At 33.1% G+C, this 14585-nt stretch overlaps 1 protein-coding gene and 1 long non-coding RNA gene across 2 annotated transcripts in view; one reads left to right on the forward strand and one right to left on the reverse strand.

Annotated features, from left to right (window-relative positions):
* The window catches only part of LOC132194626 (uncharacterized), a 54291-nt gene that overhangs the window by 30855 nt on the left and 8851 nt on the right, over nt 1-14585 (reverse strand). The gene's annotated exons all lie outside the window — the stretch shown is intronic.
* Nucleotides 6712-7462, forward strand: LOC132194902 (uncharacterized). The gene is made up of 3 exons (XR_009441588.1): nt 6712-6862; nt 7067-7158; nt 7354-7462. It is a non-coding gene; the product is annotated as an uncharacterized LOC132194902 (long non-coding RNA).

Genomic DNA, 14585 nt, shown 5'->3' on the forward strand with positions numbered 1-14585 from the left:
TAAAATTTATGTTCCTAATATTAGTTAAAATAATCTAAAAATAAATTAAAAACCATTTAAATATAGCAATTATATTTTATAAATTAAAATAATACATTAATAAATTTTCATTATCTTAAATAGACATAAACTATCAAGTGCCTGCGTGACTTAAAATTTGTAAAGAATAAACAATATATAATAATAAAAAAGACTACCTTCAATTTCAATTTCTACTTGAAAAAAAGAGGATTTAAATTGAGGTTTGAGTCGAAATGAGAAAAAAATAAAAAAGAAATGAATATTAAAATTAAATAATTTCTTTTAATGTAGACCTATAAATTTAAATTCGTTTTCAGAGTGTCTTCAGATGGATTAACATCACTTTATTGAAATGTAAGACCATAAATAATAGTTCTTGGAGTTTTCTCTCAATTTAGGATTTTTCTTGTATAATATTCAGTTCATTTTATTGCAACTCACATCTCATTCCCTGTTGATTATCATTTAACAATCAATTTTTAACATTAATTTTCTTTGTTCAAAATTTGAAACCATAAAAATATTTTGTAGTTCCTTTTTAAAACCACTTGCTGTGACTAAAAGCAATTAATTACACGTCAGTGCTGTCACAGTGACAAAACAAATAATTTCCATGAGAAACTCGCTGTAATATGAGGTCAGATCTGATGAATTTTTGAGTCAAATAAACGAGGCAAATGCACGGAAAGCGATTATGTGCGTACGTGCTTGAAAACAGGAAAGCACGTGGTACAGAAAAACACCCAAAAGCAAGGTGCATGCAAGCGAATGTTTCGGGAATAAGCCGATGGAAATTATATCAGCGGAGAGATGTTATCGAACGCTTGTAAATGCCGGTGTAATTCTCTCTCTTAATATAAATTCTGCGGCCGTGAGAGAGACGAAAAAGGGCAAAAAACGCGTTCACTTCCCATTTGCATCAAACGAGAGAGACAGGCTGTTTGTTTTTCGCCGGGGAAAAAATACACACACACGGCGCACATTTGTCATTACTATTCATTACGAGAAACAATGACCAGTGCGGGCGCCTCCAAAGGAAGCCGAATTAACATACACACGGCAACGGAACTGCGACACAAAAACGACGACAATACAAAAAAAAACGTAGCAAGAAATAAAGAATAAAGCGTGTGCGCCGTGTCTTTTCCAACAATTGTGCGAACGTCGAGAGCTTATTTTTTTAAATAGAGGGAACTGCTGAAGACGAGTCTCTTTCTCTCCAGAGAATAAGAAACACAAGCGTACGCAGAAGTCGTCATTTCAAAATACACAGTTTCTTCGGCTTCTGTGTATGACTCGCTTTTCGCGGAATCCAAATGAGCGACTCTTGTTGGCGCCAATTTGGAATTACCGGAGACAAAGAAAATATCTAGACTTGACAGCTTTGAGTTTTGCTACTTGTTCAACATATTGCACGTGCGCTTGTGATTTCATTAAAAATATTTATTCAAATATTTATTATTAGTTTATGAGTGCAGGATATTGGAATGGAAGATTGAATTCAACTTTATTTAAATGAATTTAATCATTTATTTGAATATTAAATCATAAGTTTATAAATTCTAATTCCTTCAAAGTTTTGCTGGAACTCTCACAATTTAAGTCGTTTAAATAGATTTAAGAAAATAATTTAAAAACGAGCGAAAAAACAGTGTTTGATTAATCACATTTTCAATTTGAAATCGATTAAAACTTCAAAAATAATAAATTTCATAGAATTTCTTGAAATTTTCTATCAAAACTTTCATAAGATTGAAAAAAAAACTTCAGAAATTATTCATGCATTCTCGTCACTTGAGCGCTAAATTGTCTGAAGCTTTAAATGTGGAAACGCTTTGCAGGTTTTTTGGGGGATTTTGAATTTTGGAATTGTTTTTGTTTCAAATTACAACGCATTCAACGCGCATGTCCATAATTTTGTTAATTTCAAAAACGTTTGCAAAATTTTTTAGCAACAAGATATCTGATGCTTGAACTGAGAAAAGTCCTTGATGGTTGCTCATTTCTCCATAGAAAAAAACAATATCCTGCCCTTTATTCCATATAATAGAAAAAAACCGGCTAAAAAAAACCCCCCAACGAGGAAAAGCCGAGTTTATAAAATAAATTTGGACATAATAAATGAATCAAACACTCAAATGTGGAATTCTTCTTATAAAATAAAAGTGCGAAAACCTAAAATCGTCCATTACAAGCAAAAGAAAAAAACTTCCTGCAACATTAAATTTAAAAGAAATAATGGTCAAGATTAATAACGCCGGCGTAGAGGAAAATTATACCAGTTTGGTGCCACTTAATTAAAGAAGAGCTTCCATATTTCAAAGTTATCTCAAACGTACATATTTATAAATGAAAGCTTTGATTTTTTGCGGGTGATTCTCGGTGACAGGAGCAATTACAATTATCTGAAAAACGGCAGCGGTCTCTATGGAGGGAAGAACAATAGGCGGCGCAAAAACAATTAAATAACAAGAAGCAGCGGAGAGAGACGAGAGAAGAAAAGAGGAGGAAAGTAAGTGTGCTGCTGGGTACTTATATAAATTTTTTTTCCGCACAAACGAGCGCGGTGCGTAATTTCGCGGCGAATACGCTGGCAGAATAAATTTCATTAGGCTGTGCGCGCGGTGATTATATTTTCTCGGGGCGCTTTCGGCGGCCGCGGACATGATGCATCGCAGAAAACACAAACACACACTCCACTTTTTCAAAGGAGAGAGGAGAAGTTTTGCTGATTTATTGTCACAATTACTAGCTTTATATATAAGAAGCTGCTGCAGGAATCTTTGTGCGCCATGCTTCATCGTGTCCAATGCAAGCGGGCGGCGGTTCGCCTTTGATGTCACTCGCGGCCCGGCTATAAGGATCAGGCGCGGCAGCAAGGCCAAAGGAGCTGATTCTCACGGCGACTTTATCATTTCGCTCTGTGCCCAGGCCTGCCTACCTGCCTGCCTTTCGTGTAAGCCTAATAATCAAACCAGCGCCGCGCTCAAAAACAATAGCCGCGCGGCGACGGACAGCACCGGCGGCAGCTGCGCAAAACTTATCTGCGCGCCCAGACAATCGGCAAAACATACACAACCGGCGACACACAATCGCCCCTTTTAATCCACATTTATTTTCCGTTTTAAATCTTGGATTTGTTCGTTTTCATTACACATCATTTTCATTGAATCCATTAAAAGTAAAAAGCAACGAAAGTTTATCATAACAATCGTTCAAGCATGATTAGCAAACGGGTGACATTTATTTTAATTTATTTAGTTCGTAAACTGAACCAAAAAGTGATCATTCTCCGTTTGATAAAGAAACAAATTTAACCTAAAAATGTGTTTTTTAATTAAAGAAATTAATTACTTTTATTGATATTAGTAAAGAAATCATAATATAAGAATTAAAAATTTATTTTCCAATGAAACTCTTTATAATTTGAATGCAGAATTAATCAAATTTATTCCCAAATGTTTCTTTTTTTGCATGGCTTCGTATTCATAAATCATTATTAATTCAAATAACACCTAGTGGGAATCTTCAAGTAGTTTTAATGTATAAAAGGTGCGTTATGGTTCTCAAGCAGATTAGGTGGTATATTTATATTTATTTGGTTCAAATTTTCCATGAAATAGAATTAAAAGTTAATAACTGTCACTCCGCATTTCATAAATTAACACTAAACAAGAAATTCGAAGTTAAATTTAATGAAATAAATTTTTTAAATTTAAAAAATTAATAAAATTTTAAAATAAAATTAAAAATTGTCAAAAAGTTTTATATTAACATTATTAATAATGCTTTTAAACTGCTTTTAAATAATTTTAACACTTTTAAGTTTTGTTTTAAAAGAATTGGAGCTTTTTTTAACCTTGTTAAAGTTTTTTATAGAAAAATGCAAGAAATCTCCACAAATTTTTAATTCATTAATTATAATGTTAGTTTCAAATTTGCTTTGAAAATAAAATAGCGAATGAAATAGAAAAGTAGAAGCAAAAGTTTTAAACAAACTGGCAAAACGAAACGTAAATTGCATTTTTTTTTTTTTTTTGTAGATTTCTCTTTTTCACGCCGCATCAAAGAAGGATAGTCAAATAATTCAATTATCTTATCATAAAATTTTCAAGCGTGTGTACTTTTAATACTCCTTCAAGAGTAATTTTTAACAAAAATTTCCGTTTCATTAAGCACATGCAAGATGAAATCTTACAAACTCTGGATTATTTATATACTTGGCGTTGCGAGACGCGTTGTCGTTTAATTGCCGATTCTTGTAAAATGGCGAGAGCGTAATTTTTGCACGTGGTCCAGGATGCGCGGCGCGGCCGGTTGGCGAATAAACCATACAAACGTGGCGGCAGCGTGCACCGGGAATGTGCTGCTCTTCTAAATCACCGCGGTTTAAAATTCCTCGGCGTGCTCCACATTCCGCGACTGCCAAACCTTTCATCGCGTTATGGCCAAAAAGGCTCCGCGCTTTAATGCTCCCTCTTGATTCGGTCTCGGCAGTTATTTTTTGCCAGTCGAGCGTCAAAGCAATCGACTTCATTTATTTTGGGCTCATTAAAAGCCAATTTGGTGAGCTCGAAGACACCGACAGGGCAGATCGAGGGTGTTTAAAAACTATAATTCAATGCTTTTGTTTACTTTACATTTTACATCATTTACAGATTAAAAGTGTTCCATTAAATAAAAAATTAGAATTTGTTTTTTTAAATTTTATACGTTTTAGTGTATCCCCTTGCAATATTTAAATTTTAAATGTCAAAATTAAGCAATACTTGGAGAAAAAAATTAAATAATGACAAAATATCTCCAAAAAAAATTCATGAATTTCCTGATTCAAACTTTTATACTTCACACTTATGAATATAATTTTTTTCCATTCATTGAATACTCCATAACAAGTTCCGAGACAAGGGATGAGGAAATAATGAGTTGTTGGTGGAAGTTGTTAGTGTGGGGATTTTGAGAGCGCGGAGGAAGACACGACTTTTGCACTCTGCACGTCAGTCTGGCCCATAGATTATGCAATTGTCTCTCGAGTCACTCGGAGAGAGACGCGCTTGGGTTAAAATGGACCGACTCCCACCGTAAATCATGCGACTGCAACAGCCGCGTGTTTACCGGAAGTGTCACACACACACACGCTCTCTTTTCTCCACAAGGGCATCTTCCCACTTGGCCCTTTGCTCGCACATATGTATGAGCGCAGAAAAAAAGAGGGCCTCGCTCTACCTCTTTGACGGTCAAACACACATAAAATTCCCAATTGAAGAACATTAGATACATTTTGACAACTTTTAATTAAAAAATCTCAAGTTTAAATTGGAAATATAAAAATCAAAATCATTGTCAAATCTATAAAAAAAAAAAATCATCTTCTACTTGAAGATAACATTAGATAGAAGCAAAAAAAAAAAAATCATAATTTATTTGCTGTTGCATATTGAAATTTTTATAATTGACACACGCAGAAATAAGACTGATTTTTTCATCCGATTTTAAGCCTTTAATTAATTATTTTTTGCTTTTGATTTTGAAGTAAAATTTTCATTTGTAGAATTTAGAACACGAATTGAAATAATATAAATAAATAAAATCAATTTATAGATGGTGTGCAGAGAATTTGAAGATGGAATTATTTTAAACCACTTTTACTTTCAAATCTGTGAACATCCAATTGAAGGAATTTGTAAAAATAGTTTTAATATTAGCTCAATTTCCAAACCATCAAAAATTTATTATCGTTACAATGTGATGTAACAATTTTGCACAAATAAACAACAACAATAATAATATTATTATAATAATAAATAAATAAAAGTCACAAAATTTAATCACTTGAAAAATATGATATAAATTTTATAACGGTTCTGGAAATAGATGCTGAGAAATTAAGAAAAACAAACCCAGTCAAAAATGCCATGGTGGCCCAGTACTGGGCCGGTACTGGCAGTGAGGGCGCGCTGCTGGCTGCTGGCTAAAGTGCTGGCAATTCGAGAGCGGCCAGCATGCAGCCACCGCGGTGGCTCTCAGAAGGAGAGAAAAAATTATTCCTGCCATATTCTAAGTCCGAACGCTGGCTAGCCGTGATTGAGCATTAATGGCATTGTCAATGGGTGCCAATATTGTTGACCGTTACTTTTTAATATACCATAATATTATTTAAATTATCATTAAATTTTATAAAATAAAATAAACTAGTCATTTAGTAAAGATGTTTACCTTCATTATTATTTTTTTTTTATTTTTTTTTTTTTTTAATTTCTAAAATATCTTTTTATTAGTTTAATTTAATATAAATTATTTGTTTAACTCAGTTTAACTTTATAATTTATTTACACCCTTTACAAAATATATTTTAAATTTGGACTGCCTCTATAATTTCTATTTTTTTTTCTAATTATAATTTTTTAAATATAAGTAATTCACGCACGCAAGTCAGGTCACTTCAGTATTCTCGTATTTATGTTAGGGAATTTTCAAAATCTAATTTCATGTAACAAGTTTGTGTTGCGTGAAATATAAACGCGTTTAAAATCGGTTGGCAGGAAAAAGTTATACCACCCTGGCTGCGCGGTGGCTGCGTTGCGGCCAGCCATATACACTGCGTGCGTGACCTTCTAGCATGCGCATATGCGCAGAAGAGAGATTTCAGGTGATGCGCCGCTTCTCCCACAGCGGCGACAGCAGCGTCAGGGCAAAAACAACAAACATGTCGGACGAGAGACCCGACCACGTTTATCAGCTCCGCATTTTTTCATAATTTAAGCCCTCAAATTGCAACACTTCTGGAAAATTTTTGTTCACCGATGGTGGGATCAAGTTCGGTCACCGATTTACAAAAATGGTAAGTTTAAAAATGATTTAATTCTGGCATAACTTAGCGTGGCATTATTTTGACGCCAACAACAAACAGCTCTCACATATACAAACTAGATACAAACCATGCTTGGAGGGCGTTTCTTTGCATAAACTACGCCTAAATTAATTTAATATTCATTCAATCTGCGTTTTTCCGATTTTTTAATTAATTTATTAATTCGCATTTCAGAAAAAATCCTAGGAGTCAAATTTTGCCGAGGAGACCCAGCAACGCGGAATACATAACCACTGCTCATCCCCTGTTGGTTAAAATAAAAAAAGGTAACAAATCAATTTTGTTTTTCAAAATATTAAAAAAAAAATCTTACACAATAAATAAGTTTACGTCATGGAAAAATTTAATTCAACTTTTAAATTATTTTGGTGTATTAATGAATTATTTTATTAATTAATATAACAATCGAGATTTTTTGCTATTTAATCCACAATTTTAATTATAAAATTTTACTGTTTCAGAACCTTTTGAAGAACACCTCAGACATCAGCGATATCGACATCAGCCCATCTTAGTAGATAATGTGCTTCATCAATTAGGTAGAATGCGATTTTATTAAGAAAATAATTTTTAGATCGATTTATAAATTTATATTATAAATTTATATTATAAATTATTATATAAGATATTCTAATAAATTTTTCAAATTAAATTCATTTATATACTTAATTTATATAAAATTTTGTGAAATGAGTTTTTTTAAACAATATGAAATATAGTAAATAAGTTGGTTCTATTAAGTAAGCTTTAATTAATAATAAGTAAAATTCAATGCTTTTGTGTTTGGTTTGAAATTTGAATTATTATTGTAAAATTTTAAAATAATCAATGCTCAACATAAACAATTATTATTGACCTCTAACTGATATTATTGTGTAATTTATGTTTGAATAATAAAAACATGTTATTTTTCCTGAAGAAATATGTCATTTGATTTATCTTTTTTAAATGTTACCCAAATTATGAAATTAAAAAAATTAAAATTATGAACGTAATTAAAAAGCAAAAAGTGTGTATGGCTATTCAATTTTGAGCCATGTCGGTTGCATTATGGCTAGCCAGCGTGGTGCCATGGCTGGAGCCGGCGTCGGCCCAGTGCTGGGTCGGCCTGCAAAGTTCGGTGCGTACCATTGCTGGCTGGCCCGCGCTGGCGTGTCATGGCAGGCCGGCGCTGGCCCCCCATCCAGCCAGCATGGCATTTTTGGCTGGGAAACAAGCTTTGTTTGACCTGTTTAAAAAAAATCGTCTTCATCTATATTAATTTAACAATTTTATAAATACATTTTTTGATTGGACCAGCAATTGATAACAATTTTATACGCTTCTATGTATATTTTTTCCTGCTTTTAAAACCCATCCAAAATTATAGTCACATCAGTCCCTTTGCTATAAACACACGTCAATTAAGGAAGGTTAGAGGAGAAGGGAATCATTATTGTTGGCGAAGAATGAAATGAAATTTTTAAAGGCCGAACCCTTAGTTAAGGGGCTGATAAATCGGTGACACGTGACATTCGACCTGAACACGTGTTCCGCCCGCCTTGTTAAACCCGAAAAAAAAATCATATGTGGGAATCTAATTTGGAGGAAGAGAGGCAGATGCACTCGCGTCTTCCTCTGCGTCTCTTAATTGCAGAGGCAGAAGTCCAAAGTTGTCGATCGAATGCAAGGCGCGCGCGTTTCTTTCTCTCTCTCACGGGGAATCTCCGAATCGAATTAATCGCGGCCGCGCTGAAAGTGATTAATCATCAATCCGAGTCCCCATAAAACGGGCGGCGGAATGCAAAAAATGCGGCAGCAACTCTTTGTTGCTCTATTAAAGAGGCGCGGATCTGTTTGCAGCGCATCAAATATCTCGTGAATGCAAAACTTCCTGCCCCGCACAAGAAGAAGAATGCGCGTGCGGGGGTCCGAATTCCCGGCCTTGGCCCCGATTTTGTTATTAGGTCAATTAGCGAAAAATTATACAATTCATGTAAATAAATTTTGTATTTATTTTCTTCGCAAGATTGTTTTGTTTTTCGTCGCTTTTCTGGTGCCATTAAGGAAACGGCAACAATAAAATTAATGAAAACAAGCGAAACAGCTCGGCAGAGAAACACGGTCTCGTCGCCGCCGCCGCCACCGTTGGCATAATTTATGAAAAAAGGCAGCTGCTTGCCGGCTCGATTAGCCCCACACACAAGACACAAAGACACTAAATAGATTGCTATTTTATTTTTCGATTGTCCTTCCCGCGTATTATTATTTTTGTCAAAGCAGGCAAACCAAAACACACTTCCAACTTGAATCAGCCGGCAGCACTTTCAGCAGTTTATGTGCTTTAGAGCGTTTTCAGGCAAGGATTTATTTAAGATTTTTAATCGTTTGAAACACTCCTTTGCGTAGATTTATTTATTTAGTTTTGAATTTTGAATTTAAGCTGACAAATTTCTTTAAAATAATTTTAACCACTGTTAATTTCAATTATTCAATATGGCTAAATAAGATATTCGGAAAATTTATACATTCGACCTCTAGAATTTTTGTAGTTTTCAATTAAGGTCTCATTATTGTCATAGTAAAATCAAGTAACAATAATGGTTAAAATTTCCAATTTTTTCACAAGAATTGCAAAAATTGCTCACATTTTTGTAATGACTTGTTTAGACTAGATCAGACAGATCATGCTGGAGTTCTTAAAATTAATTTTTTACATCTTGATTGTCTCGTGGTGCATTTAATTTGCACCGCTCCTTAAGATCTAATGTCTCTTCTCCCTTATTATTGATAAATCTTTCATTTAATGTATTTTTAAAATTTAATCTGATGGAAGTATGAAATTAAAATTTTAATAAACTATTCACATAAAAATCGTGATTCAAGGTTTAATATCTCATTCAAATTTAAAATTGCATAGTTCATATTTCCATAAAAAAAGATGTATTTCCTATAATTTCAGATCAAAAAATTAATTTAGAACTATGCACCTTACAAGTGCTGTAAATAGTTTCATAATATAATTGCGATATAGAGAATTTATAAATTTCTTTCATGGAAATATTTATAAAAATTATAATTGAAAATTTGAGTTTCATTTTCAATATGAAAATGTATTGAACAGAAATTTCAAATTTAATAAAATAGTAAAAATGCTAAAATATAATAAGTGATACTTTATATAATAAAAAAAATTTATGATTTAATTATTTAAAAATACCTTTATATTAATGTATATAACAAAATTAGTTTAACGTTTTTGGTGTGTTTCAGCAAATTAAAATTAGTAAATTTGTAAGTCCAAGAATTAACTAATATCACCATTATGGGATAATTTTGATCAATCTTGAGAATTTTTTTTTAAATGATAATAATATCACTTGTTTTCAGTATTTTGTAAAATAATAGCTCAAAATCTGCTTGAAAAAAATTAATGAAAATATTGGAAGAAAATTAATTAAATAAAAAAATTCGAGCCCAATTTTTAAATAATTTGTTTCTCATTTATAAGTGATCAACCAATGTTCTATAATATGTAAATTAATTTTAATAATTATACACAAAAAATTTTAAACTATGCAAGAAGCATAATACGTCAATTTCATATTTAATTTGATTTAATTAATGAACTTAAAAAATATACCATGCTATCCTTAAACGAAGTGTGATTTTCATTTAATGCAAAAAGAGGTTTTAAAACTCTCGTGTTTTAGAAGGAATATAAAAAACTGCTTTTAACTTTTTGCGATAAACCAAGGGCCAATCAATCAGTGTAGGCTTGATATTTACCTATAAAATACGTTTATAAGCCGCGGTGTACTTATTTGCCGGCGGTGATTTTATCAGCTGCGGGTAACAAGCGTGTTGACACTCGTGTGCTATCGGCCACTTATATAAAGTTTGGCCAAAATCCAGTCCCTGCGGCACAGGAGAGGACCGAGGTGACATTCCGGGTCCGCTAATTGAATGCTATGAGACAAATTTCGCCACATAACAAGGGGCAATCGATTTATTTATTGGTTTGCTAGAATCACGAGCCAGTGCGCTTATCTGCCGCCATTATCGCAATTTCCAAACCAGTTTTGCAAAAGGATCCGCCTGTGAGTGCGCGAGTTGGTTGGTCTGCATTGCTATACTTTGTAAAAACGCAAAGCTTCGAGAGTATATCGCATCTCTTTAAAATAATAATGAGCGTTGATTTACAACCTCGAGCGTTTTATAAACATTATCCGATAATTAAATGTCCGCGATTTTCGACGTTAGAGTCGTAAAAAGCTCATTTCTCGCTGCGAAAAAATAAAATTCAAAACCGGCGGATCAGTGTAATTGAGTCGTTTTCTACGCAAGGGTATAAATTATTAGCCGCGGACGAGAGATTTTCGAATTTGAATTCAATTATTTTCTCTCCGGCTTGTTTGTGTGGAGAAATTAAGCGTGTCTTTGCCTTTTATGGTCGAGAGCGGCGCTTTTGCTCTCCGGCAGTAGTTTATCGGAGTCGCGCATTCCGGCGGATTTTTGTGATTGATCTCATCTCAAATTGGCTGCTTCTGCTCATGACTCATAATGTATATTATTTGCTCAGTATGCACGCTTAATTGGTAGATATAGTGGAGCTGATTTTTGATAGGGACAAAACGCAAAATGATTGATCTATCAAGATCATATTATATGGTAACAAAATTGAACTAATCAGGGCGAAATCTATCGTTTTAAAGTTGTATTGAATTAAGCAGGAATTAAGATTCATTTGATTTGTTGCATAAAAAAGATAGATTTTATTCAAAATAAATTAGGTGAAGATTATTTGATAAATATCAACGTTAAGATTTGAACTGTAAATTAATTAAAAGAAATAATGCTATTATTTTCGACTTTCAAAAATCCATTTCTGCAGATTTATCAAAGCTATGCTATAATGCTTTTTTAATAAAAAAAAATTTTTTAATGCAGTTATTACCTGAGAGAAGTTTATTTACATATAAATTAACGTTTATAACGATATGTTTTAAGCATATTTCTTAAAACTATTTATTAATATCTTTTATTTAATTTATTTTTACTTTTAATTTTATTGATTTGAATTAATTAAATAATAGAGTTCCGTAAACTTTTAATCTATAAAATACACTCTAAATATAAAAAATTATTTTATAGTTTATTTAAAAATATAAATAATTACCCATGCTCAATTTTAGAAAATAAATTTATGACATCATCAAAATCCGTCTATATTCATCTTCTTGAATAGAATATATAATTTTGAATTAGTATAAAATCATCAAAAATTCCATTTTTTTAATAAATAATTTCTTGTGAATGTTACATTCACTCAACAAATTGGAATGGTATAAAATAAATAAACATAAAATGAATAAATTAGTTCTCCACATAGACTTGTGTTTAATTCTCTTCTGCTGGCGAATAAATAAATCTCCTGACGGTTGGATTTCAAAATAATCTGGTTTTCGTGGTGCGTATATATAAATTGTAATGAGAGTTTCGAGCGGGCGCGAGAATTAAATGTTGCGGCGCCGCGAGTGTCGCGCGGGCGATATAATTACCGACCGGGGGAGCATTAGAACGAGATTTAGCGTCGGTGCGGTGGCGCTGACTGAATTAAAATTTATCGGCTTATTTTTACCTCAACTTTGGGAAAGCGAGGCAAAACCGCGCGCGAGCGCGCGTTTAATTTGGTCGCGCGGAGAGATCCGCTTTTTTGATTTTGCAGAGCAGCAAAGTGGATGGTAAATTATTACCATCTAAAAACAAAAAAGCGAGAGTAGTGTGGCCCGTCGCTCTCTGCGCGCTATTTATATAAATCGTGTGTGTGAGTTTCGGCCGCTTTTTGTGTCTGCTCATCTCAGATGAGAAATAAAAGAGCGCGCTATCTATTTTTTCTCCGCTCTCACAATCTATGTGTGTCTCACCACCAATTACAAAAATTCCGTCCACGCTTCAATCGTAAATCAGTCGCTCTATTCCAACGCGACTATATAGGCGTGCATGCCTTTTTATATTCTTGGCGATAGAAAGATTGCTTCTGATTCCCTCGCATCCCCTAGAGCAGGAAACAAGGTCGCCTCGAAAGCTGCACCACTGACAATGAATGCAGCATCCATCAATTCGGACGTAGTGAAAAGCCATTGTTGTTGAGTCGAAATGCAAAATAAATTTCAAAAAGACAAAAGACAGGGATCTGATTTAATTATGGAGGTTGGTTTATAAATTAATCACCGAAAAAATAAATACTAAATAAACTATCATATTTTGGCAAAGTTTTTGGAAGAAAGCAAGATTTGCCCTTAAAATCTTTAATCTTATTGAAAAGTGATGAAATTTACATTTAAGACTGAAAGGAAATAAATAGGGGATTTTTAATGGAAATTTTTTAAGACCGAATCAAATTTTTTATAAATTAAATATAGTTCAATAAAAAAAAACACATTTAGCTTCTTATATTTATGTCTAGAATATTAATCGTATATCATCAGTTACAAATGATTTGTTACGGCGGTTCGGTTTAATTTAGAGAATAATGGGATGGGAACTGACCAAAAATTGAATTATTGAATTGTAGCATTATTAAGAATATGTTGTATGTATAAAAAAGTAATTTAATTGAAATTAATTTAAACTCAATTGTTACTTTATAATTATGCTTTTATTTCAAACTCATTAGAGTGCAACTTTGACTTGGCAGAAAATTTTACAAAGCAATTTGTAACTCTACAGTCAAAAAATAATTTATTTTAAGGTGCTAATTATGTATTTTTCCAGATATTTTTACAAAGGTAAAACCTTTTTTAATAATAATAAATTTCCTATCAAATTTTTTTTAATTCTCTAAATTTTGAACCGTTTTAATTTGGAATTTGAATGTATATTCCTCTCTAGGGCATCAATTAGCACGGCGTTTGTCTATCTTTGTCTGCAAGCGGAGTCGTAAAATTTAAATTATTTGTCTCGCTGGATTAGTTCAGGGCGGCGGAGTCGTCGTAAATAAGTCGATAACAGGGCGCAGTGTGTGAGCGGCTCGGCCCGAATTAGCAAAAAGCTGCAGCAAAGACAGGAAGATGCGTGCATGCGCCCAGCTGGCACACACGAGAGACGCAAACTTCCCCCGCCGGCTCGATTCTACTCATTACTTATTTTTTCCCTCTGTCGCGTTCGCTATCTGATTTATTGCCTCTTTGTCCCATTGCATTATTTTCAGGATGAGCGCGTTGGAGAGGCAAAAACCACAACATACGCGCAGCCGAAAGAAAGTCTTGAAAGTCGTGGAGGCGAAAAAGTCAAAGTCTGACTGGCGAATTTGCAGGTTCGCCGCAGATGCAGATTAGATCGAAATTATATTTTAAACGGGTCTTTGTAAGAAAAAACGGGCCAATTATAAAGTCCAAGAAACAACACAAAAAATGTGGCACATCACAAATGCAATTTTATTTTTTAGTACATATGCCCATCTGTTATATAGTAGAAGATGCTGGAAAAAGATAATTAAGGCCAATTGCCCCGAAATGCAAGTCAAGAAATGATTAAAAGAGTGATTAATTCGCAGCAATGATTAAAAAAAAACCACTGTTTAATGTATGGTAAATGTTTGGAAAATTTGCAACTTTTTACCAATTGAATCGTCTTTTATTGTTGATTATTTGTCCACATTGTTATTATTGATGTAATTAATTGTTTCTAGTAAAAGTAATTTCAATTTCTC

This window comes from Neocloeon triangulifer, unplaced genomic scaffold, assembly GCF_031216515.1.
Source record: "Neocloeon triangulifer isolate White Clay Creek 2 clone unplaced genomic scaffold, ASM3121651v1 ptg000008l, whole genome shotgun sequence".
Classification (NCBI taxonomy): Eukaryota; Metazoa; Arthropoda; class Insecta; order Ephemeroptera; family Baetidae; genus Neocloeon; species Neocloeon triangulifer.